The sequence below is a fragment of the Sus scrofa genome, chromosome 9 (genome assembly GCF_054392235.1).
Source record: "Sus scrofa isolate SSC_HxYL_T2T_F1_AM1 chromosome 9, Sscrofa_HxYL_maternal_Yorkshire_Landrace_v2.0, whole genome shotgun sequence".
Classification (NCBI taxonomy): domain Eukaryota; kingdom Metazoa; phylum Chordata; class Mammalia; order Artiodactyla; family Suidae; genus Sus; species Sus scrofa.
The window spans coordinates 56,366,085-56,392,250 of record NC_139391.1 but is presented as its reverse complement, the minus strand read 5'-3'; the positions used below and the strand labels follow the sequence as shown (position 1 = coordinate 56,392,250).

Here is a 26,166-nt window from a genome sequence, read left to right as displayed (position 1 = left end):
GTCCAAAGATATTTAAGTCTTATTTTTTAAAAAGTTTTACTCTGAGTTAAGTTGTAAAGTATTGCTCATGAGAAATTTCACTTAAAAAACGTATTCTAGGAGTCCCTGCTGTGGCGCAACAGGGTGGGCAGCGTCTTGGGAGTGCTGGGACACAGGTTCGATCCCTGGCTTGGCACAAGGGGTTAATAAGGATCTGGTGTTGCCGCATTTGTGGCTTACGTCACAGCTATGGCTCGGATCTGATCCCTGACCTGGAAACGCCATATGCTGTGAGGCAGTCAAAAAAGAAAACAACACCCCCCAAAGAAACCCATTCTCCTTTAACTTGATGTGACAAACATATCCTGGAGAAGAAAAAAATGTCTAAACAGTTATTTGCTTTCCTGCCATATCCCAACAAAAATGCTTTAAGAGGTTTTGTAACCAAATTAAAAAACAAGTAAAGCGAACAAACCAGTAAATATGTTATGGAACACGGTGGCGTCATTCATTATGTTTTACTTGCATCCTTTACTTAAAATGAGAGAGAGAAGGAGAGCGAAGATGGAAGCTCCTTGACCTTTGTCCACGTCTAGAAATAATTACTTTTTTCAGTAGCATCTGAAGCATTTCCTCAAAGATATTGTTTGTGTATTGGAAGAATAGTAAGTTGTTTCTTTTAAAGTGTGTTTTATAAAATAATGTGGAATGGACACGCAGTGTAATGTTAACCTTGAGGTTGGTGTTTTTGGCCTGTGTTACTATAATTATTTCTTTTACAAGACTGCCACCTGATGTTCCAATTCTTTAGTAGCAGCTAACTGCATATTTTCATTTAGCAGCTTAGAAATCATTTTGTCACTTGCTATCTGGCCACATTAACGTTACCTATATGTATGTGTCTCATTATGTCACCTGTTCCAGTTAAGACGATAATTAAAATATTTAAGTAACTTAATTTAAAAAATTGACTCGGAGTTCCTGTTGTGGTTAACAAATCCACCTAGGAACCATGAGGTTGCGGGTTCGATCCCTAGCCTTGCTCAGTGGGTTAAGGATCCTGCGTTGCTGTGAACCGTGGTGCAGGTTGCAGACACAGCTCGGATCTGGCATTGCTGTGGCTCTGGTGTAAGCCAGTGGCTACAGCTCCGATTAGACCCCTAGCCTGGGAACCTTCATATGCTGCGGGTGCAGCCCTAGAAAAGACAAAATAAATAAATAAATAAATAAAAATAAAAATCGACTCATTGTAAGGGATTCAGATGTATGATTCTTTTTCTTTGTCCCCAAACTTTGCTGATAGCCTCTCCATATTTTTCCTTTTGTGCTCTTGCAGTCTTTGCAGACTTCCAGCCTCTGATTTGGCCTCTGAATCAGATCAAATAAAGACAGCTGTACAAGTGGGATGTTCTAGGGAGTCACCAGGTAGGTCCCTAAAGTGAGAATTCCTTGAGAATGAAGCTTTGAAGCACCTCCAAACCTCTGATGTCTCTCAGGCTGCTGGCTTTCATGGGTTATAGGTTGTTGGTTTTCAAGGCTGCCCTGGGAACTGCAGGACAGGGGAAGGCTTAGGGCACGTTAAAAAGCCACGAAACTCACTCTTCCTATTGAGCTTCAGTTGTTTTTATTGGGAAAAAAAATGCTCCCTGGATTGCTACAAGCCTTTGGTTAATTTCCAGAATTTTTAAAAAATGGAGAGAATTTTTCAGTGGTTCTTTTTCCACTGATATAACTTAAGGCTGGTTATTTAAACCTCAGTAAATGCAGCTTCCCTTCTTGGACTCTCATTGGTTAGACTTGCTAAGTTTTTAATACATAAGAATTCTGTTGTAGAGCTTTTATAATCTGCAGAAACTGGAGCCTTCTAAAATTTTGAATCTCTTGGCACATCCAGTATAATTTTGAAAATTCTGCAGGGATGGCAGTATAGATGGTGCAGTACCCAGAACATTGGCACTGACATTTGATTTCTTTACCAATATTTTCTCTGAATGTAGCATTTCGGTTAGTGTATAACAGTGCAGCTGGTTTATCTCTTTCTTGGTCTGCATTTTACTGCTTCGCTGTCACCATGGAGTCTGTGAGCTCTTCTCCAGTATTCAAAATGAAGGCCAGTAAATAGAGTTGGCGTCTTTTTATTTCTAAACAGAAATTTCTGGTATTAGTCCTTTTATGCTTACTTCAGCACAGTACCAAAATGTGGTTTGGTTGAAGTGGAATATATGGGCAAATGTTCACTTGATTCTATTTTTGCCGGAATTTGTGTTTCTGGTGAGTGTGATAGACATTATTAGACATAGTTGCTTAATTTTCTTTGACTCTTTGTGGAAACGTGGCACATAAAAACTTATGTTTGGACAGTTGAATTTACTTTTCATTTTGTCAGCTTTTACTCCTTTCACTGTTTTCTTTTGTCTTTTTAGGGCCACCCTCATGGCACATGGAGGTTCCCAGGCTAGGGGTCACATCTGAGCTGTAGCCACTGGTCTACGCCACAGCCACAGCAGTGCCAGATCCAAGCTGCATCTGTGACCTACACCACAGCTCATGGCAACGCTGGATCCTTAACCCACTGAGCAAAGCCAGGGATCGAAATTGCGTCCTCACAGATACTAGTCAGATTTGTTTCTGCTAAGCTACAATAGGAATTCCCTTTCCCTGTTTTTTAAATGAATGTTTGGTATTTAAATTGATATTTAAATCACATCTTTATTTCAGATTTTTAAAAGGTCAATAAAGTGTCTGAATTCATAAAAGTAAGCAGATATCTTTTTCATTTTGTTTCCTAAATTATGCCAAGATTATATCTTAAAAATATCATCACTTCTGCTTTTCCTATTAGCATTCCTGACGTTACTTCTCCTTCTACCTTTTCTTTCTCTGTGACGTGAACATTTGACTAATTACTGTGTTCTTCCTGTGCTTCGCATTGTCATGGATTGTCGCAGCCTGGATGAAAGGAAAATGTAAAAAACAAACCAAAAGTAAACATTCTTCTATTCCATTGTACCACAGACTAATTGCTAAACTTAACACAGTGGTGACCTGAGCCACAGCAGTGACAACACAGGATCCTTAACCCTTTGGGCCACAAGGGAACTCCACGCAATTTCATTTTAATTGAATATTTGCAGTAGGTTCCTTTGGACTGGAGAGTAACTTTACTGCTTTTTTGCCTTATACCTACGTTTGAAAATGACCCTCCAGCATTCTGCCCAAACACTCAGATGAAAGCCTTTATTGGGCATAAGATGTATTAATCTGCTGGAGCAAAAAGTAGTAAGCGTAACATTTGGGCTTCCTTGTTCAGCAAGCTGTCCATATTTTTGAGTTAATAATCCCCTGGTAAAAGTGATATTTTTTGTTTTGTCTAGAAGTGAAAGGTGACCTTTTGTTTTCTGTTGTACTGTGGTGCTAGGGCTAAAATAATTTTTTCTTTCCCTCTTGCTCCCAGAGCTTATTCACACATTTTTATCGTTAGACTCAATATACTCTGAATCCTTTGTTATTTACAGATCCTTTTCTTTTGCCTTAAAATTCACCTCCAGTCATTAAGTCTTTTCCCCTTGTTTTGTCTATTCTATGCTCTCCAGGATGCTCCAGATGTGGCCCCAGAAAAAAAAGGCAAAAGACAAAAAAAAAAAAAAAAAAAAAAAAAAAGCTAATTCGTTCTAGAGAATATTCCTGTTAAAGGGAAAGCATATTCATTGTTTAAATGACCTCCTCTGCCTGATCTAGTTTTCTTAAGCAATTTATGCAAGTGTTGTGGTATCAAAAACCTCATTTACGCAGAGCTTAATTCCTTTTCATTGTTTGTCCATGGGCTTTAGAAAAAAAGAGATGGTGTGGTAATGGGATTGCCAGAATTTTTTTTTTTTTTTTTGATGATGAAGTGGTTACGGATCCCTCTGTCGGAGGCTAAATTATGTGGGATTGAGGATGAGTATTCTGTGTGTATAAATGGTTAATGTACATATTAATAATCTCCAGATTTTAGGTGCTTTTCATTTGCACTGGAGCACATTTCTGTCTTCCATTGTCAGTCTGGGAGAAAGTTAAGAATTGTGTGACAGAAAAGTAAAGGCGTGGTCTGACCTGAGAAGGTTTGAGGCAAGTCTTAGTGTGATAATCTTTGCAAATAACATGTTAATATTCTTGAAATTACCTGTCAGAATATTAGAAAAGTTTGAAAGTTACTGGATAAATGATATTTCTGGACCAGAAGAACAGAGCTTTTGGCTAGCTGGTTGGAGAGGTTGCCTAAGAACTGTGTTACCTACTCTTTTGTGCTTCCTAAGTATAGTGTATATAACAGACCTTAGAAACACTTGGCTGAAAAATAGGTTTAAGCGTTCTTGGTGATCATTTGGAGGACAGGAATCCTCGAAAAGTTTTCGGAAACGTACCTCAGATGAACAGGTCAGAATAATCCTTGAGGAGTATACGGTACATTTGCTCCTTGAACAACATGGGTTTGAATGCCACTGGTTGATTAAATGAGGGTTTTTTTTTTTTTTTTTCCAGTAGTAAATGCTGCAGTACCATGTAGTCTGTGGTTGGTTAAATCCATGGATGCGGAGGTACCTTGAATAGGGAGGGGGCACCCCGGGTGTAGGGAGGGCCGACTGTAAGTTATGCTTGGATTTTTGACTTTGTTGAGGGTTGCCACCCCCAGCCCCCACATTGTGCAAGTCAACTGTATTTGCCTTTTTTTTTTTTTAAATGAAAATTATTCAGAAGTCAGAAATGGAGGATGGATGGTACTGAATACTGAAACTTTGTCCCTTCATTTTTTTGAGGATATATTTCAAGTGTAGATAGAGATCTCAGAAGCAGTTGCTCTGCGATTCACAATATGTAAATTGCTGGGCATGTGTATACATGGGTATGAAAGACGATAACCTTAGAAATACTCTAGGAGGGAGAGGTCTTTTATGCTGACCTTTATATTTTATTTTTATTTTTTGGTTTTTCATATTTCTTTTTTAAAAAATTTTATTGCGTATAGTTAACTTACAGTGTTATGTTAGTTTCAGGTATACAGCAAAGCGAATCAGTTATACATATATCCATTCTTTTTCAGATTCTTTTCCCGTATAGGTTATTGTAGAGTACTGAGTTCCCTGTACTATATAGTAGGTTCTTGTTTGTTTTCTGTTTTATATATAGTAGTGTGTATATGTTAATCCCAAACTCCTAATTTATCTCCCCCTCCAATTTTCCCTTGTTTTCAAACTCTGTGAGTCTGTTTCTGTTTTGTAAATAAGTTTATTTGTATCATTTTCTTTTTTAGATTCCACATATAAGGGATATCATATGATAGTTGGCTTTCTCTGTCTGACTTATGACTTCACTTAGTTTGATACTGTCAAAGTCCATCCATGTTGCTGCAAATGACATTATTTCATTCTTTTTTGATGACTGATATTCCACTGTATATATGTACCACATCTTCTTTATCCGTTTCTCTGTCGGTGGACATTTAGGTTGCTTCCATGTCTTGGCTATTGTAAATAGTGCTGCAGTGAACATTGAGGTGCATGTATCTTTTTTTGTTTTGTTTTGTTTTTTGCTCTTCAGGGCTGCACCTGCGGCATATGGAAGTTCACAGAGTAGGGGTTTCATTGGAGCTACAGCTGCCAGCCTATACCACAGTCACAGCAACATGGGATCCGAGCCTCATCCGCAACCTACACCACAGCTCATGGCAGCGCTGAGTGAGGCCAGGAATCAAACCTGCATCCTCACGGATACTAGTCAGGCTCATTATCGGTGAGCCACAAAGGGAACTTCCAAGGTGTGTGTATGAGTTACGGTTTTCTCCAGATTCGTGCCCAGGAGTGGGATTGCTAGGACATTTGGTAGTTGTCGTCTTAGTTTTTAAAGGATCCCCCATACTGTTCTCCACATGCTGAACTTTTAAAACATTAGTGGTGTCCAGGATTTGACATTTTCTTACCTCTTACGCACTGTTCAATTTTGGAAAGGTGTAACTCTTGTCGTGATGTGGCTCTAAGGGTGACCTATCTGACCTCCGTTGTGGTGCTGTTTACATCAGTGTCTTTGTTCACCTTACGTATGGTTAGTGTAAATTGCTCATGGCTGCTCTGTTTTCAGAGCATAGAACAAAGTTTTCTGGTTTTACTTGAAGCAATAACTAACAAGAAAGAAGTATAGGTTTTGATATCAGACAGGGTTGAATTCGGGGCAGAAAGGATTAAAAGAGACAAAAAAGGTTTATAATGATAAAGGGTACACAATGACTATGCTTCAGATAACAGCCTTGACAAACATAAAGTCAACCCATATAGAGGATAAGGAAAACTAAAAACACCGGAGATAGCAATGGGCGGAAAAATAAGGATTTAGAAAAACCCAAATAACACGAGGTAATTCTAATTAGGTTGAACTTTATACTCTAAAAACAGAACACAACTTCTTTTCAAGTTCTCATGGAATATTACAAAAGCTGATGACATATTAGGCCATTAAAAACCCTTAAGTAATCTCCCCAAGTAGAAAAAGTTGAGGCAGTAGTCTCTGATCACATTGCAATAAAAGTAGAAATTAATAATTAAATAAACACATCCAACACACACCCCACCATCACTTGGAAATTAAAACACTGTAAGTAACTTTTGGATCAAAAAGGACATTGTAAAATTTAGAAAATGACAAAATATATTAAAATGTATTAGAACCTATGGGATTGAACTAAAACCATGTATACAGGCATTCCGCATTTTATTGAGCTTTGCTTTTTTGCACTCTGCAGGTACTGCATTTTTACAAGTTGAAGGTTTGTGAAAACCTTGTGTTATCACATGATGGTTAGGATTTTTTAGCAATGAGATATTTTTAAATTAAGGTATGTGTGTTGCTTTTTTTTTTCATAATGCTTTTGTACATTTAATAGATTGCAGCATATTGGAAACACATCTTGTATATGCACTGGGAAACCAAAAAATTTTGACCACCATCGTGGTGGTCTGGAAGGAACCCACATTGTATCTAAGGTATGCTTGGATTATTTGCCCTAAGTATGCATATTAATAAACCAGAAAAAATTAATGAATTATCCATCTAACTTGAGGAGAGAGAAAATAAAATAAATCCAAGGAGAGTAAAGGAAGAAATAAAGATTGGTAGGCATGAATAGCGCCCTCTTAAATATGTCCATGTCCAAACCCCAAAATTCATGAATATGTTGCTTTACATGGTGTATTAGTTTACTGTGGCTGCTGCAACAGGTTACCACAAACTTGGTAGCTACGACAAGGTAAATTTATTCTCTCACTTTGGAGGGCCAGAAGTCTGAAATCAAGGTGTTGGCAGAGCCGTGCTTCCGGCAGAGGCTGTAGGGGAGAATAGGTTCCCCGTGTTTCTCTTGCCTCTGGTGGCTGCTCGTATTCCTGTGTTTGTGGCTACTTCTCTCCAATCTCTGACTCTTAATTTTCATATCACTTTTTCCTCTTCTGTATGTCTAATCTCCCATTGCCTCTCTTGTAAGGATACTTGTGATGGCATTTAGGGACCACCTAGATAATCCAGGGTTATTTAATTATCTCAAGATTATTATTATTTTTTTAATTTTAATTTTTTTCAACTTTATAATGATTTTTATTTTTTTCATAGATTCTTAATCATATGTGCAAAAATCCTTTTTCTAGGGATTGGGACATAGACAAATCTTTGGGACCCATATCAGATCACCACACAGTGGCAAAAGGGACTTTGCAAATGGGATTAAATTAAGAATTTTAGCATGGAGAAATTATCTTGGATATTTGCATGGGCCCAAGGTAATCATGGGGTCCTTAAGAAAGAGAAGCATGAGAACCATTGTTAGTAATAGAGGTGATGCTGGGAGCAAAAGGTTGGAATAATGTGTGAAAGGGCCCATGGAGCCAAGGAATACAAATAGCCTCTAGAAGCTGTGAAGGGCAATAAATGATTCTCCTCTCATACCAGCCCTGCTGACGCTTTGACTGGAGCCCAGTGAGACTGATTTTAGACTTCTGACCTCCAAAACTCTAATACACCTGTGTTGTGTAAAGCCACTAAGTTTGGGGTGATTTGTTACAGCAGCAATTGGAAACAGGATTCAAAGATGAAAGCAAACATTAATACATATAGAATGCATTGAGTGCTAGGGTGTGTTGTAAACAACTTGCCTGTAATAACTCATTTAGTTCTCATAATAACCTTATGAAATAGGAACTGTTATTGCTACACTAAGGCACTGAGGAGTTATGTAACATTTTTCAGCAAGGTGATAGTTCTAATTAGAGAAATTGATAATCCTGTTTTGTTTAGAAAACAAATAAGTAATCTGTTAAGTTTCATTTGGAAACAAACACAGACTCCTAAAATTTTAAAGGATCATTAGATTTTCTCAACTTTGAGAAAATAGAATGAGAAATTGAATGTATTCAGTGGTTTTTCTGGGAAAATTGTAACAACCAAGCTGACCCTAGAAGAGAGAATGGAGACAGACCAGTTATAGAAGAAATAGAAAAATTTGTTAAAGAGAAGCCCTCCTCTTTCATACCCTAATCTACCAGACTTGGATGATATTGGAGGGGAGATCCACCATACTTTTATGAAATGGACAATAGCAATGCCACTTAAACTGGTAGAGAGAATAGAAAAAGAAGGAACAATTTCAAAAAGTTTAAAAGATGCTAACGAAACTTGGTAAAGATTGTATGTTGGAAAGCTTACTCAGTCTCACAAATGAATATCAGTGTAAAAATCCTATAAATATTAGCAGAGGAGTTCCCGTCGTGGCTCAGTGGTTGACAAATCTGACTGGGAACCATGAGGTTGCGGGTTCGATCCCTGGCCTTGCTCAGTGGGTTAGGGATCCAGCATTGCCGTGAGCTATGGTGTAGGTCGAAGACTCGGCTCGGATCCCGAGCTGCTGTGGCTGTGGTGTAGGCCAGCAGCTACAGCTCCGATTTGACCCCTAGCCTGGGAACCTCCATATGCTGCGGGAGCAGCCCTAGAAAAGGCAAAAAGACAAAATAAATAAATAAATAAATATTAGCAGACTCGAAGCTCATTAAGGAATCATACGGCATGCAGATGTGATTATCCCCAGGAATGCAAAGATAGTTTTTGCAAAACTTTTGTAAACTGCTGCATAAATAAATCAAAAGTCTGATTTCATTACATCTATAGGTTTTGTAAAACATTTGTTAAAGAGTAAAAAGAATAGATGACTATTTGTTTTAACGTGATAAAATCTGTGTCTGTGTGTATGTTTCCAAAAGCCAGCATTATGATCACTGAGCAAACACTAGAAACATTATCATTAGCCAGGATAAAACAATGATAATCAGTGGCAAGAAGGACTTCAAGAGGAAAGTATTGCTTAAGTTGAGTCTTGAAGGATGAGTCATTGTTTACCAAGCAAATGAGTGAAAGGTCGTTCAAAGGAGAGTAGAGGCATAGTTATAGCAATGTGAAAAAATTGGTGAGTTCAGGGAAGGAATTTTTAGATAGGATTTGAGTGGAGTTGATAAAGGGAGGTTGCAATCCCTCTGTATCTGCGGGCTCCACATCTGAGGATTCGATCAACTGCAGATTGGAGATACTCAAGAGAAAAAATTCCAGGAGTTCCTGTTGTGGTGCAGCAGGTTAAGAATCTGACTAGTATCCATGAGAATGTGAGTTCGATCCCTGTCCTCGCTCAGTAGGTTAATGATCCGGTGTTGCCATGAGCTGTGGTGTAGGCCACAGATGTGGCTCGGATCTGACATTGCTGTTGCTGTGGCTTAGGCCAGCAGCTCCTGCTCTGATTCAACCCCTAGCCTGGGAACTTCCGTATGCCACGAGTGCAGCCCTTAAAAAAAAAAAAAAAAAAAAATTCCGGAAAGTAAAACTTGGATTTGCTGCAATTATTTACAAAGCATTTACATTGTATTTACAGCTGTTTCACTTACATTGTATTAGGTATTATAAGTAATCTAGAGATTTAAAGTAAACAAGGCATATATGTTATATGCAAATACTACTCCATTTTATATAAGGGACTTGAGCCTCCTCGGATTTTGGTATCCATTGAGGGGTGGTGTGCTGGAGCCGATCCCTCAAAGATAGAGGGATGACTAATTTTTGAAAAGCATTTCATATTGATTTTAGAAATAAGTATATAGTGCTTATGAGAGGAACTATTATTTGATTGGACTTCAGCAAGTTTCTGTTGTCCTTGTAAGATTGGAGAATATATTTGAAAACTTTGCTTACTTTAGTTCCATGAACTGCACTTGATCCATGGGTTAGTTCTGAAGTCAGTGGGGAAGGTAAAGTGAATGCCTAGTTAATAGTATCCTTGAAAACCCTTTATACTTACTATAAAGAACAGACTAAATACATATTGTCTTCACAAAATTCATTATAGTTTTTTATTTCCCCAGCAGTGAAGCAGATTTGTTGTTTTTGTAGCTGAGCACCAGGTGAAATAGGCTGAGTTAAATTTTTTTTAAGAAGCTCTGTTATGTTAAAAATGAATGTCTTGGAGTTCCCGTTGTGGCTCAGTGGGGTTAAGAACCCGACTAGTATCTATGAGGATACAGGTTTGATCCCTTGTCTTGCTCAGTGGTTTAAGAATCCAGTGTTGCCATGTGGCATAGATCGAAGATGCAGATCAGATATGGCACGGCTGTGGCTGTGGTGTAGGCAGCTGCAGCTCTGATCTGACCCCTGTTCAGGGAACTTCCAAATGCCGCACATGCAGCTCTAAAAAGAAGAAAAAATTACTTGGAATCAAACCCAGTGCTGTATAGGTAATGTTGAGTTTGAGTAAATTAATCACACATGAAACTATACCACTCTGTAGCTATTGTACATAGAGGTTGTAGTAGATACCTTTTTTCCTCTCCCTTTCTCCCCCTCCTCTCTCCGTCTGTACCTCTCCCTCTCTTTTTGCAATAGCCCTTGATTTTTGTTTGAGGATCCTTTCTTTCTTTCTTTCTTTCTTTCTTGCTTTCTTGCTTTCTTTCTTTCTTTCTTTCCTTTTCTCTTCCTTCCTTCCTTCCTTCCTTTCTTTCTCTCTTGTCTGTCTTCTTTTTTTTCTTTTATTCACATGTGGCTACACCTGTGGCATATGGAAGTTCCCAAGCCAGGGATGGAGCCACAGCCACTGTAGAAGCAATGCTGAATAGTTACGTTGTGAGTCACAAGGGAAGTCCAGGGAATATTTTCTTACTCCAGTCTTGGTTCCTTAGGCACCAAGCACGGAATCTATCTTCTTTTGCAAGGGTGAAGTCCACACTCAAGCCCAGACCAGTCAGCAGATTAGAAACTCTTTGGACAAAGTGGTTTATTTAGAAGTAGGTAGGAACTCTAAGATGACCCAATAAAACGGAATCTGTAGTGGCTACTGTAAGAGAAGATAGTGTGGAACCTTGGCCCCCCTGTAGTTAGGCATGGAGCGTGTGCGTGAAGTGGTGGGAGGATGCTGGTCAGAAATCAAATGGAAGTGGTAACAGCAATTGTGGATGGGTGCAGTTTGTGGATGGGTGCACCTAGGGAGGTGTGGGTGGCCTTGCTGTCTCAGGTGGCTTGGTTCAGATGGGTGCAGTTTTCTTCATTCTGTTATTTTGTGCCTGGTTGACCAACCAAGGCCTTGCTTTTTTCAATAAATAAAGTTTTATTGGAAAACATCCACTGTTGTCTGTAGTTCCATTCCTTCTACAGAGGCAGACTTGGGTAGTTGTGACCAAGACCATATGGTTCACAAAACCTAAAATATTTATTATCTGATCCTTTACAGAAAAAGTTGGTGGATGCCTACCTTGTGCTTCTGGCAGATGAAATTATGTGCAAAGCAAATGCAAAATTAATACTACCTGTAAATTGCTTCCTAATGTATCAGTCACTTTGGAACACATTTTACCTTTTCAAAGCAAATGTTAGCCAAGAACTGTCTATACGTGAAACCTAAAGCTATAGGTAACATCTGGAGAGCAGAGCAGAGCCACTTGAACCCTCTGAATGTCTCTGTACCTAAGGTGAGAGCAGCCCTTGGGTATTTTTAGTCATATGATGTGGTGCAGTTCTTTTATGTTTAATCCAGTTTGAATTCCATTTTCTATCCCTTATAATAGTATTCTTAAGAAAAAATTTTAAGGAGAGTTTATGTTTACTAAAAAAGTTGCAGATAGTCTAGAGTTCCCATTTACCCCATATCCAGTTTCTTCTTTTGTCAGCACCTTACATTAGGATGGCACATTTGTCACGTGTAATGAACCAGTATTGGCACATAATTATTATCTAAGGTTCTACCTGATGTTATTTTTCCTCTTCCAAGGTACCAAACTGCCTTTAGTCATCATTTCTCCTGGGGCTCTTTTTGGTTGTGACCGTTCTCAGGCTTTGTTTTGCATGGTTTTGATGACCACAATGGTTTTGATTAGTACTGGGAGGTTATTTTGTAGAATGTCCCTCAGTTTGAGTTTGTCTGTCTTTTTCCTCATGGTTAGACTGGGGTTATGTTTTTTTGGGGGGAGTACTACTGCAGTTCTCTTTTAAAAGTTGCTTCTTGAGCCACAAGCATGGACATGATAGGAAAAATGAGTTAAGTTTTCTTCCATTCAAGATTTTTATAATTTTTAAAAAATTATTTAAAACATACCTACCTTCCTCCTGCAAAACCAGAGTCTCTTTCCCTTTCTACATTTAATACCTCATTTATTATTCCTGTAGCATCTTCATGTCAGATTAGTCATTTTGGCTGTTATAAAATTCTTTGTCTATTTGAGATAAATCTTTTTTTTACCCCCCACCCCTTTTGGCCATGCTTGCAGCATGTGGAAGTTCCCAGGCCAGGGACTGAGTCTGCACCACAGCTCTAATCAGAGCCACGCCAGATCCTTAACCTTTTGAGCCCCAAAGGGAACTGTAACATAAATCTTTTTAAAATGGCATATGTAGAGTTATGAAAATAATTGTACTATTTAAATGTTATCTGCAGTATAAAAATTTAATTCACTATAATGGAACCTGTCACATTTTCAGAAGTTTTGGTCTAATATTTATATTTCCATAATGCAGAATTCACTTACTGCCTCTGAAATTAGGGCACAACTTATTTTTTTTCCCTTTCCCTTTTTTGGCTGCACCCACAGCATATGGGAATTCTTATGCCAGGCACTGAATTTGAGCTGCATCTGCAACCTGTACCACAGTTGTGGCAACCCCGGGTCGTTAACCCACTGCACCACAGCAGGAACTCCTAGGGCACTCTGTTTTCGACATATTCTGCAATACATTGCTTAATGAGGGTTATAGGGTGCTGTGAGTCTCAGATGCTTTTCCTGGCTTTTTGCCATTACCATTATCAGTTGCCAATTTTAGGAAATTTCAGTACATTATTACATTGTGTCATTTGCCTTTGGCAAGTAGTTCTGACAAATGGAAGGTTAAAATTTAGCTTTGGGAGTTCCGGTTGTGGCTCAGTGGTTAACAAACCCGGCTAGCATTCATGAGGACACAGGTTCGATTCTTGCCCTTGCTCAGTGGGTTAAGAATCTGGCGTTGTCCTGAGCTGTGGCGTATCAGGCCAGATAAAAGTACAATTTGAGATCCAAATCAGTCATGTTTGGTAGCACAGATAAGGTTTGTTTATATGTAGAATAAGCAATTTTTTAACTCTCGAACTTAAACTTTGTTGTTTTTTGTAAGTGTCTGGGATCACAATATTCAAGTAAAATTATTTACGTACATAACATGCTGTGAAGTTTTTCAGAGCATTTTGTATAAGCATACCTTGCTGTTTGCTATCTAGAATTTTGACAGTTGAACTACCTTGTGTACTGGAGTAGCTGTAATATTCCATCATCTGTGGTAGATTCATAGAAGTATTTTAAAAAAATTTTTAATTTTTTAATTTTCTTTTACATTTTAGGGCCATACTTGTGGCATATGGAAGTTCCCAGGCTAGGGGTCGAATTGGAGCCGCAGCTGCTGGCCAGTGCACAGCCATAGCAATGCCAGATCTAAGCCATGTCTGCTACCTACATGTCAGCTCACGGCAATGCCTGATCCTTAACCCACTGAGCAGAGCTAGGAGTTGAACCCACATCCTGATGGATACTAGTCAGGTTCATTACCACCGAGCCACAACAGGAAATCCCATACACTCTAATGAAGAAATAAGTGTAAATTATGTGGAGGTAAATTAAGCAGTATGGTTAGTAGTGGTTAGTATAGTAGTATTGGTACAGTTTTAATGAAAATAATTTGTCCCAATAGAGCCAATAACTCCTAAGTCCAAAGAAGATGGTGACTTTATTTCTTATAGGTTGTCAGAGCTCCTGGCTAAGAAGTTATAACTTCCTACCTGTGCATGTATTACAAACACCATACTTTTCCTTTCATTTCCCCCAGTGAGGGACTTACTTGATATCAGGCAAGTAGAGGATGTAGTTGATAGTTATGTTACTGTTTTACTCTTTCAAGCCTCTTATTAACCACATGCATCTCCTGAACAGCCCTTCCATGTTTAAATTGACAAATTCCGAGTTATAGGATTAAAAAGTGGCTCTTTATGCACCTTTAATACTCTTCATTTAGGAGTGCTATTTCTTTCCCTTGAATTACTAATCTTTTCAGAAAGTAAAAGCAAATCATTTTTGGGGACTTAAGTTTTTGTGCTTGTTGCTTTCTCATCTAAATATCTGATCATTATACAGGTGGATTATGGGATAAACAGAATCAACTAAAGAACTTCAAATACAGATTCTAGAATCTGGTCTCTGGAAATCCAGTAGGTCTGCCTAGGGCAGGGGGAACCTGTTTTTTGTTTGTTTGTTTTTAAAGCCACTCATGTAGTTCTGATGCCCAGTCATACATGTGTGTAGTTCTCTTTCATACCTTCTGAGGAACACCTGGATTTTGGTTTCCATAGAAGGCACTGAGTAAGGAATGAGGAGCTGTTCTGTTCTGTTAGATATCTAGTATTTTTGATGGTAACAGTTTCATTTTGTAGTAAGACTCTAATGATACTGGTTTTAAAACACTTTCTGTAAGTCATTTTTGCTATAATATGGTATATGTATTTTTGAAAAATCTTGGGAGTCTGCAAACCATGCGCTAAAAATAAAGATCTGGTAAAACTTGAGCTGCACAGATCACTCAGAATCCATACAGCTTTGTATCCAGAGCACTAATAAAACAACAACGATCCTAGTAATAGCACAGTTTAAAAGATATGTCAAGTTGTGAATTAATAAAGAAATATTACAGTAAATTTAGGGTCTTACCTTTTAAAAAGGGTGATGGTTGCCTGATAGAAAAGAGTGGTATGAAGGCTTGAGACTGATGAATTACAGAATATACCCGAGGAGGACACACAGCACAGAAAGCCCCAAACATAGGATGGGACCAAATTGAAACAGCAACAGAGTGGCATGAGTGGGCATCAGGTACAGCCCGCTAACCCCTGCATTTTGCCATCTCATTCCCCTGTGTAGTGAACTTTGTGTTAAACTGGACTTATCTGGCTGAAAACATAAGATTGTTACTTATAATGGGAGTTATATGAATATATTCCCCTACTTATGAGCACCTGCATATGAACTAATTCTCCTTACCTAATGTGTGGTAGCAGAAGAAATCATCCTGAATGAGCATTTGGGGGGCATGGCTTAGTGGTTAAGTGTATAATCTTAGGCTCCCTCCATCCTTGTGCCCTTGAGCAAATTGCTGTACCTCTTTAGGTCTATTTCTCTTGTTTTTTGTTTGTTTGTTTGTTTGTTTTGTTTTGTTTTGTTTTTTGGTCTTTTTGTCTTTTCTAGGGCCACATCCATGGCATATGAAGGTTCCCAGGCTAGGGGTCCAAGAGCTGTAGCCGCTGGCCTACGCCAGAGCCACAACAACGTCAGTTCTGAGCCGTGTCTGCGACCTACACCACAGCTCACGACAACACCGGATCTTTAACCCAATGAGCAAGGCCAGGGATCGAACCCTCAGCTTCATGGTTCCCAGTCAGATTCATTAACCACTGAGCCACGATGGAAACTCCCCCTCTCTTGTATTTTTAGAAGTATATTGAAAGTATTATAGGAAAGCTGGAAGGAGAGTACTTTAGATTGGGAAATAATTTGAAGATTTCTTCGTGGAGGAGACATTTTAGCTATTCTTTCACAGATAACCTAAGAGTTAATACCACTTCTAAATTGTGTATCCTTGGGCAAGCCTCCACTTTGCTCATGTGGAATTTAGACAGTGTTTTGATCATACCATCCCACCAGAATGAATATGAGATACTATGTGAAAATTTATCCTATGTTGTGAGGTAGAAAAAGGAAACATGCATTTCTGGAGTTGAGTTTACTAGCTGACCTAAGAATAGATGGGGAGTTCCCATCCTGGCTCAGCGGTTAACAAACCCGACCAGCATCCATGAGGATGCAGGTTCGATCCCTGGCCTCGCTCAGTGGGTTAACGATCCGGTGTTGCCGTGAGCTGTGGTGTAGTCTACAGACGTGGCTTGATCCCGAGTTGCTGTGGCTGTGGTGTAGACCAGCGGCTACAGCTCTGATTTGACCCCTAGCCTGGGAACTTCTGTATGCTGCGGGTGCAGCCCTAAAAAGACAAAACAAACAAAATGAATAGATGGTCTTCCAGATTTCTTCTAACTTGGAAAGTATTGGAATCTCTGAAATTTCTGTCAGTGCTAACAGTGGCTTCCAGTTCTCTTTGTTCTCTGACACAAATATTTCTCTGGCCCTCATTCTTTTCAGTCGTACGTAGTCACTCGCCCGGTCCTTCTTTACTATCATGTCATAAGACATTTGCACCAGATACTCAGTTTGGCAGATGTTCTTAATTTCAGAGAAGCTAGCCTCAGAAAAATATCAATAACAGCGTACGAATTACCCCCATATTGATTCACGACCTGTGTTCATGCAGTTGAACATTCTGTCACTTTGATGTCATTTCCGGATGTTCTGAGGAAGAACATTAGTACCCTCACTGTTATCCCCAGATAGTCTCGTTAGTTCATTCATGAATTTTTGAGGAGCTAGACAAAGTTGACTGTTTGTATTCCTCCTTTTTGCCCTCTTGTTGCTCTTAGCTGATCAGAGACGTCATTGCATCTGGCTCTTCCTCCCTCCCCATCCCTCTCGAAAACTAACTTTTTTGTGCTGCCCGTTTCAATTAAATTAAGTTCTAATTAAAATAATTTTCACTTTAAGGTTTGAATGCTCAACAGACTTGACACTCTCAAAGATAATTTGCTTTTCAGATGGTTGTTCATCAAAGAAAATCTCTAAATAGGTTATGAGTCACTGTTCCTAATGAGTGTGTGCATATCCTTGCACTGTTTTGGGGCAGAAAAAGGATTGAGCATCTCTGTTTTAAAGCCACCCTTGCAAAAATAGCCTCAGTTTCTACCTTGGAAAACAATGCTGTAAGTGACATACTTTCTCGTTTGTTCGTTTCTGGAATGTGTTGCACCTGTTTTTATTATGAAGCTCTTTAATGTTAGACTATGTAATTAGGGTTAGGGTTGAGCAGTGAATTCAGTTCTCGTGCTTTTATTTTCTTAAAAGTTTAGTTCCCTAAAAATCTGTTTGAAATGTAAAATTCCCACCCTTCACTTGGTTTAATTTCTTTTAGTCCCTGGTTACTCTCTTTGAAATAGGTCAGAGCGATTTGAAAATAGTAAACCATTGCAGTGGTCAAAGTGATATTTGTATTGTACTGGTATGTACTTTATATTTGAAAATGACAGAATGGATGATAATCACTGGCTGGTCGTTTGACGCTGGTGGAAAACCCAGTGCATGGCGAATCATCTTTTCCATTTGTTCCCTTAAGAACTCCTTAGTATGTGGAAAGAGTTGATATTTGTAGGATCTTTCACTGAGTTGGGGATTCTGATTACTCTGAGCAAATAGTTAACATTGTTTTCTTGGGGAGGGGCAGGGAGTGGGGAAGAGATTGTCTAGTTCTCCTTGGCAAATCTATGTTATTTGGTATGGTACTGGCATGTTGGATTTCCAGGCTCATGATGGTTTATTAATGTTTATCCCTCTGTTATATCATGAATCCATGTTTTCTCAGATATACACCCTGTTGTATCTTTTCCCTCCTGATTTCTACTAATCATTTAATATCACATGTTTGAGAGTTGTGAACTAGGTTTGGTATACTAGGATGGGATAGTGTTGCATTTCACCTGTTTTCACATGATCGATAATTTATTCCAGGGTATTAGTTGTTTCTTCTTCCTGCTCAAATAGGAGTGATTATAATTTTTCTTTTCTCTATTTTTAAGGATATTCCATTGCATAGTTCACACTAACTAGGAACTCATTAGTGGCAGACATAATGGGTGGAGTCTTAGCACGAGTCATAGATTATTCAGATGTGTGCAGCCATTGCCATTGTTCTTAGCCGATTGTGTAGGACGTGGAAATGTAATAGGTGATGGTAGAGGATGCAAGAGCCCTTTTAAGTTAGAAGTGAATGCTTGTAACTTGTTAATGTGCTGTACCTTGATTAGCTGCCCCGCTATACCTGGTTAAGTCATACAAGAATATATTACTTAGGGCCCTTTGGTTATTTTGTCTTTGTACTTCCTATCATTTTTACCATTTTTGCTGTTCATTAGATTAATACGTATTTTAGAAGCTTGGGATGAGGCAGAAGACCTGAAGCTAAAGCATTCAATGTAGCTTTTAGGAATTAATGTCTGTAAAGGAAAGAGAGGAACAACGCTATTGAGGTAGCTATAACAAGCCAAGATCTGGAGTGCTAGAGGTTATATGGGACCTGATTTCTTCCACAAATATATGAAAATAAATGGAGAGGAAACCCTTAAATCTGAAGATTATTAACTAAAAGCTTATTAATTAAAATATCATGTGTGGACTTGCTGATTCAAAAAAATCAACTGTTAAAAAAAAGGTTTGTGGAAGTTCCTGCTGTGGTGCAGTGACTGACATTGTCACTGCATTGGCTCACGTCACTGTGGCATAAGTTCAGTCCTTGGCCAAGGAACGTCCACACACTGCAGACGTGGCCAAAAAAAAAAAAAAAAAAAAAAAAAAAAAACAACCCAAAAACCAAAACTGGAGTTCCCTCATAGCTCAGCGGGTTAAGGATCTAGCATTGTCACTGCTACGACTGGTTACAGCTGTAGTGCGGGTTCGATCCCTGGCCCAGGAATGTCCATATGCTGTGGGTGTCCCCCCCCCCCCAAAAAAAAGTTTGTGACAATTGAAAAACTTTGTACACTGACTGGATAGTTGTGATATTTCTTCAAATGACATAATTATATTTTAGTAATTTATGAAAGAGTCCTTATGAGAATTTTGATTCCTCTTCTAAAGGAGTTTAACATTTTTTAGTGTATCCAAAACCTAGGTTCATGAAACATCTTTCTTTTAGTTCTACCTTGCTCTTTTTTTTTAAGCATCTTTTATTTACAGGTGTTGTGTTCTGTTTCATGTGTACTGTTTCATCTAATCACTTTGATTGCAATATGATTGGGCATGGTTATTCTGTTCATATGAGGAAATTGAACTTTAGAGGTTTTAAGTAAATTGCCAAAGTTTATACAGATCATAAAGTTGACACAGAAGGAATTGAATTGTCTGAACTTCATTAAATTAAAAAAAAATCCAACTTTATTTCTTATATGGAAACCATGGATGCTTAAAAGTAGTATTGTTGTTTTCTGTTACTTGGTATATTTAATTTGAATGCTACTTATAAATAGTGAAACAGTAGCTTAATGAATCTGTAAGCACCAAGTATAGTTCTGCTTCTAAACATACTTATCTTACCACAAGGGATTAGTGATATAACATGGGGATTCTGAGTTGATACTTAAAAAACTGCTTTATTATTTTGCAAGTACTGCTTGAGACATCATAAAATGTACTTTGCATTTATTATATCTTTTGAAAACATCAGATGGAAAGCACTAGAGATTATAATGTTAATGTCTTGTTCTAGCAAAATCAGAAGGAATGGTTAGATAATCAAGTCTTAATATATCATTTGAATTTAAATATAAATCTATGTATCTTTTAAAGGGATACCTGTGTTAACTTCATTTTATTTGTGTATTATAGTTTACTCTTCAAAAGATTCACTTTATTTTAATATTTGCAATTGATAAAATTTACCAGAACAAATTTCTCTAACAGAGGGTAATGGGAAAAATGCCATCACGAAATTTTTTTTTTTTTCCTTTTTTAGGGCTGCACCCATGGTATGTGGAAGTTCCTAGGCCAGGAGTCAAATTGGAGCTATAGCTGCCAACCGCTACGCCACAACCACAGCAACATGAGATCCAAGCCACATCTGCAACCTGCATCATAGCTCATAGCAACACTGGATCCCCGACCCACTGAGCGAGGCCAGGGATTGAACCTCGTGGATTCTAGTCGGATGTATTTACTCTGAGGCACAGTGGGAACTCCCTTGAAATAAATTTAAATGAGTAGGTAGGAACCTAACTCTCCTTTCTAGGAAAATAAAATTGAAGAATTATTGATATCAAGATAAGAATTTTTGATATTTGGTATTAAAAAGTATACTTAATTTTGAATCAGAATATTGTACCTCAGATTAATGTTTAGAAGTATGGGTTTAGGAGTTCCTGTCATGGCGCAGTGGAAATGAATCCGACTAGGAACCATGGGGTTGCAGGTTTGATCCCTGGCCTCACTCAGTGGGATAAGGATCTGGCGTTGCTGTGGCTGTGGTGTAGGCCGGCTGCTCTAACTCCGTTGAGACCCCTAGCCTGGGAACCTCCATATGCCATGGATGTGGCCCTAAAAAGCAAAAAAAAAGAAATTGGTTGTGATGATCGTTGTACAACTATGAATGTAATAAAATTCTTTGAGTAAAAAAAGAGAAACATGGGTTTAGCATCTATTTCTTGAGGATAGGATGATTTTGATTTGAGGAAAAACTTATAATTTTATAAGTAGTTGAATGTTCTCCGAAATTTTAACTTACTAGTTACTCTTGACTCCCACTCTCTGGGTGATGGCAAAACAAGATAAGTAGCAGGCTACTAAAATTACTTATATCAACATTTAGTGGAATGATCTATTCAGGTAAAGATACCAGTAGGTAAAACAATAGATTGCAAACATTCAGTATATTGGCATTTTTGCCAATACAGTATTGCAAACATTCAGTAATATTGGCATTTCATTTTGGTGGGAGAAACACTAATTAAAGTTTATGCAATACCCTGAAGGTTTTCAAGTATGTTGGCTTAGTACAACCTTCTTTTTTTTGGCATAGCCCTAATTTTTTCCCTCTAGTGATCTTTTGCTAGTCCTCCCAGACCTCCTCAGACATTCCACAGAGATGGAGATCATTTTCTTTCTCCCCTGATTATTATTCATTAACTTTACATTTGGCATCTTTCTTTCTTCAGTATTGTTAACATTAGGAGGAGGTCCAGTTATCGTGGTAACTGGAAGTACTGTACAGACAGTTTAGTTTTTGCCCAGACCACACTTTTCTAGAGTCCACTTTGTAAAAGTGATATAGCTTTCTTCTGTATCTCACAGACTATGACATATTCAATAAGAATTCTAGCTCGGGAAATATTTCCTTTAATTCACCATTATGTTAAAGAATGTGTGACTTTCATTATCTCCCCAAGACCTTTTTCCAGATTTTGTGGCATAATTAATCCTTCATCCATAATTAATCCTATACTTTTATGTGAATTAACTGTGATCCACTTCCTTCCTTTAGTCCTAGAGGTTTCCTCAAATAGAAATACTGTTTTACTCTCCAGTGTTCATTTAAAAAGATGATCAATTCTGTCAAGTTTTTATTATTTTTTACCAGTATATTCATTTAACTACTACATGTAGATGTTGTATTTTAGTGGCCTTTAACTTGTTGCTAGAAGAATTATACCTTAATTTAGACTTTACCTTTATTTGTTAACAGTTATACAGTTTTGATTCATTTTATCTATACATTGAAAGCAAAATGAGTCGTCCCTCCGAACAGTGAGGTGGTTGCTTAGCCAATGAGGCTTTCCTGAGACCTCTAGCTTATGTCTAAAACAAGTGTTTTGTTTTATTTCTTGAGTCAGCCAGTGCCATGCTGAAGTTAGTGCAACTTACTTGTTCTGTGTGCCCCTTTCAAGGTAGATGCAGCGTTGTTCTAGCAGTTTCATTTGCTAGAATATGTTAATGTTGCTACCATTTTTTTGTTTGTTTTCCCCCCTTGAGCAAGAGCACTTGGAGCTCTTGAGTGTTGGAACAAAGTATTTCTGCATTGGATTTTATGAACTTTTGAAAAGGGAAACAATGAAATGATGTGGTTTATGAATTTGGTGCAGTCTTTATAGCTGGGCATTGGATTTCTTTAATGTGTTGCAAATATCATGAATTTTGTTTTTTCACAGGTTGGGATGGGAAATATATATGAGATTAAATTTGTATTAACTCCTGATAGGTTTATCTCATTATTCTTGGATTCTACTATATAAAGAATCTCCATTTAAGTTTCCTTAGTTATTTAGGCAAATACTTGTCTGTGCTTTTCTCCTTTGTATTTTTCTTGTTGGCATTCTCCATGTTAAATTTATATTAGTTCTATAATATTGTTGCCTTATTTATGCACATTGCCTTTATTTTTGGTGTTTTTTGACAGTATTTTTTTAAAATAAATTTTATTGGCATATAGTTTACTTACAAAGTTGTGTTAGTTTGAGGTGTACAGCACAGTGAATCATATACACTTTACATCCATCCCTTTTCAAATTCTTTTCCCCTGTAGATTATTACACAGTATTGAGTAGATTACCCTGTGTTATATGGTAGGTCCTTGTTACCCATGCATCCTAGTAGTTTGTTTATGTCATTCCCAACCTCCCCATTTATCCTCACCCCCAGTGTTTCCCCTCAGTAATCATAAATTTGGCTTTGAGTCTGTTTCTCTTTTGTAAGTTCTTTTGTATCATTTTTATTAGGTTCTACATATAAGTGTTCTCATATAATACTTGTCTTTCTCTGTTTGACTTACTCCACTTAGGTATAATGGTTTCTGCATCCATCCATGTTGCTGCAGATGGCATTATTTCATTCTTTTTTATGGCTGAGTAATATTCCATTGTATATATGTACCACATCTTCTTTATCTAGTCCTCTGTTGATGGACATTTAGGATGCTTCCATGTCTTGTCCATTGTAAGTTGTACTGTTGCGAATATTGGGGTGCATGTATCTTTTCAAATTATGGTTTTCTCCACACATATGCTCAGGAGGGGGATTGCTGGATCATATGGTAGTTCTGTATTTAGTTTTTTAAGGAACCTCCATATTGTTCTCCATAGTCGTTGCAGCAGGTTACATTCCCACTAACAGTGTAGGAGGACTCCCTTTTCTCCACATCCTCTGCAGCATTTATTGTTTGTAGACTTTTTGATGATGGCCATTCTGACTGGTGTAAGGTGATACCTCATGGTAGTTTTGATTTGCATTTCTCTCATAATTAGTGATGTTGAGCATCTTTTCATGTGTTTTTTGGCCATCTCTCTGTTTTCTTTGGATGAATGTCTGTTTAGATCTTTTGATCATTTTTTAAATTGGGTTGTTTGTTTGTTTTTGGTTTAAAGCTGTATGAGATGTTTGTATATTTTGGATATCGATCCCTTGTTGGTTGTTTCATTTGCAGAGATTTTCTCCCATGCTATGGCTTGTCTTTTCGTTTAATGGTTTCTTTTATTGTGCATAAGCTTTTAAACTTAATTAGGTCCCATTTGTTTATTTTTGTTTTATTTTCATTATTATAAGAAAGTGGGTCAAAAAAGATACTGCTGCAATTTATGTCAGAGTGTTCTGCCAATGTTTTCCTCTAAGAGTTTTGTAATATCTGTCCTTTTTTTTTTTTTTTTTTTGTCTTTTTGGGGCCACACCTGTGGCATATGGAGGTTCCCAGGCTAGGGGTCAAATCAGAGCTATAGCCGCTGGCCTACGCCACAGCCACAGCAACTCAGAGATCTGAACCACATCTTCGACCTACACCACAGCTCACAGCAATGCAGGATCCTCAACCCACTGAGCTAGTCCAGGGATCAAAGTCTCATCCTTATGAATACCAGTCAGATTCATTTCCACTGAGCCACTACAGAAACTGCTATAGAATCTGGCTTATGTTTAGATCTTTAATCCACTTTGTGTTTATTTTTGTGTATAGTGTTACAATGTTCCAGTTTCATTCTTTTACATGTAGCTGTGCAGTTTCCCAGCACCACTTATTGAAGAGGCTGTCTTTCCTCCATTGTATGCTCTTGTCTCTTTTGTCACAGATTAATTGACCATAAGTGTGTGGGTTTATTTCTAGCTTTTTGTGCTGTTCCACTGATCTATATATCTGTTTTTGTGCCATACCATACTGTTTGGTGACTGTGTCTTTGTAGTAAAACCTGAGAGTGGGGAGCCTGATTCCTCGAGCTCCATTTTTCTTTCTCAAAATTGCTTTGACAGTTCCAAGTCTTTTGTGTTTCTATACAAATTAAAAAAACATTTTTGTTGTAGTTCTGTGAAAAATGCCAGTGGTAGTTTGATAGGGATTGCACTGAATCTATAGATTGCTTTGGGTAGTATAGTCTTTTTGATAGTGTTGATTCTTCAAGGAAGATATCTTTCCATCTGTTTGTGTCATCTTTGATTTCCTTCATCAGTGGCTTATAGGTTTCAGAGTACAGATCTTGTGCCTCTCTAGATAGGTTTATTCCTAAGTATTTTATTCTCTTTGACGCCATGGTAAATGGGATTATTTACTTAATTTCTCTTTCTGATCTTTCATTGTTAGTGTATAGGAAAGCAAAAGATTTCTGTATATTAATTTTGTATCCTATAACTTTTCCAAATGCATTCAGCTCTAGTAGTTTTCTGGTAGTATCTTTAGGATTTTCTATGTATAGTATCATGTCACCTGCAAACAGTGACAGTTTTACTTCTTTTCTTATTTGGATTCCTTCTATTTCTTTTCTTCTCTGATTACTATGGCTAGGACTTCCAAAATTATGTTGAATAAACATGGTGAGAGTGGACATTTTTGTCTTCTTCCTAATCTTAGTGGGAAAGATTTCAGCTTTTCACCAATGAGAATGATGTTAACTGTGAGTTTGTCGTATGTGGCCTTTATTATTTTGAGGTTGGTTCCCTCTATGGCCACTTTCTGGAGAGTTTTTATTAAAAATGGATGTTGAATTTTGTCAAAAGCTTTTTCTGCATCTATTAAGATCATCATATGGTTTTTATTCTTAAGTGTGTTGATGTGGTGTATAATATTGATTGATTTGTGGATATTGAAGAATCCTTGTGGTACAACCACTGTGGAAAACAGTATGGAGGTACCTCGGAAAACTAAATATAGAACTACCAGATGACCCAGTAGTGATCCCACTCTTGGGCGTATATCCAGACAAAAGTTTCATTAAAAAAGATACATACACCCATATATTCATTGCAGCACTATTTACAATAGCCAAGACATGGAAACAACCTAAATGTCCATTGACAGATGAATGGATTAGAAGGTGTGTTATATATACACAATGGAATACTACTCAGCCATAAAAAAGAACAGAATAATGCCATTTGCAGCAGTACGGATGGAACTAGAGACTCATACTAAGTGAAGTAAGTCAGAAGGAGAGAGACAAATACCATATGATATCACTTATATCTGGAATCTAACATACGGCACAAATGAACCTTTCTACAGAAAAGAAACTCACAGACTTGGAGAACAGACTTGTGGTTGCTGAGGGGGATGGGGAGGGGTATGGAATGGGATAGATTGGGAGTTTGGGACTAAGAGATGCCAACTCTTGCATTTGGAGTGGATAAGCAATGAGATCCTGCTGTATAGCACAGGGAAGTATATCCAGACGCTTGTAATGGAACATGGTGAAGGATAATCTGAGAAAAAGAATATATATATTCACTTTGCTGTATAGTAGAAATTGACAGAACACTGTAAATCAACTATAGTAAACAAAAATAAAAATCATGTTAAGAAAAAAAGAATCCTTGCATCCCTAGGATAAATCCCACTGGATCATGGTGTATGATGCTTTTAATGTAACAATGTTGGATTTGGTTTGCTAATATTTTTATTTTTTTGTTTTTTATTTCTTTTTGTCTTTTTTAGGGCCACACCTGCGACATATGG

General features: G+C 37.8%; 1 protein-coding gene across 8 annotated transcripts in view; it reads left to right on the top strand.

Moving 5' to 3' along the window:
- The window catches only part of ARHGAP32 (Rho GTPase activating protein 32), a 274,553-nt gene that overhangs the window by 61,801 nt on the left and 186,586 nt on the right, over positions 1-26,166 (top strand). For 4 of the 8 annotated variants that reach the window (XM_084976600.1, XM_084976602.1, XM_084976598.1 and 1 more), the window contains one exon: positions 1,316-1,404. The exons of the other annotated variants lie outside the window; for them this stretch is intronic. The gene's annotated coding sequence lies outside the window, so the exon portion shown is untranslated. The remainder of the gene's footprint in view (positions 1-1,315; positions 1,405-26,166) is intronic. 8 annotated transcript variants of the gene reach the window in all.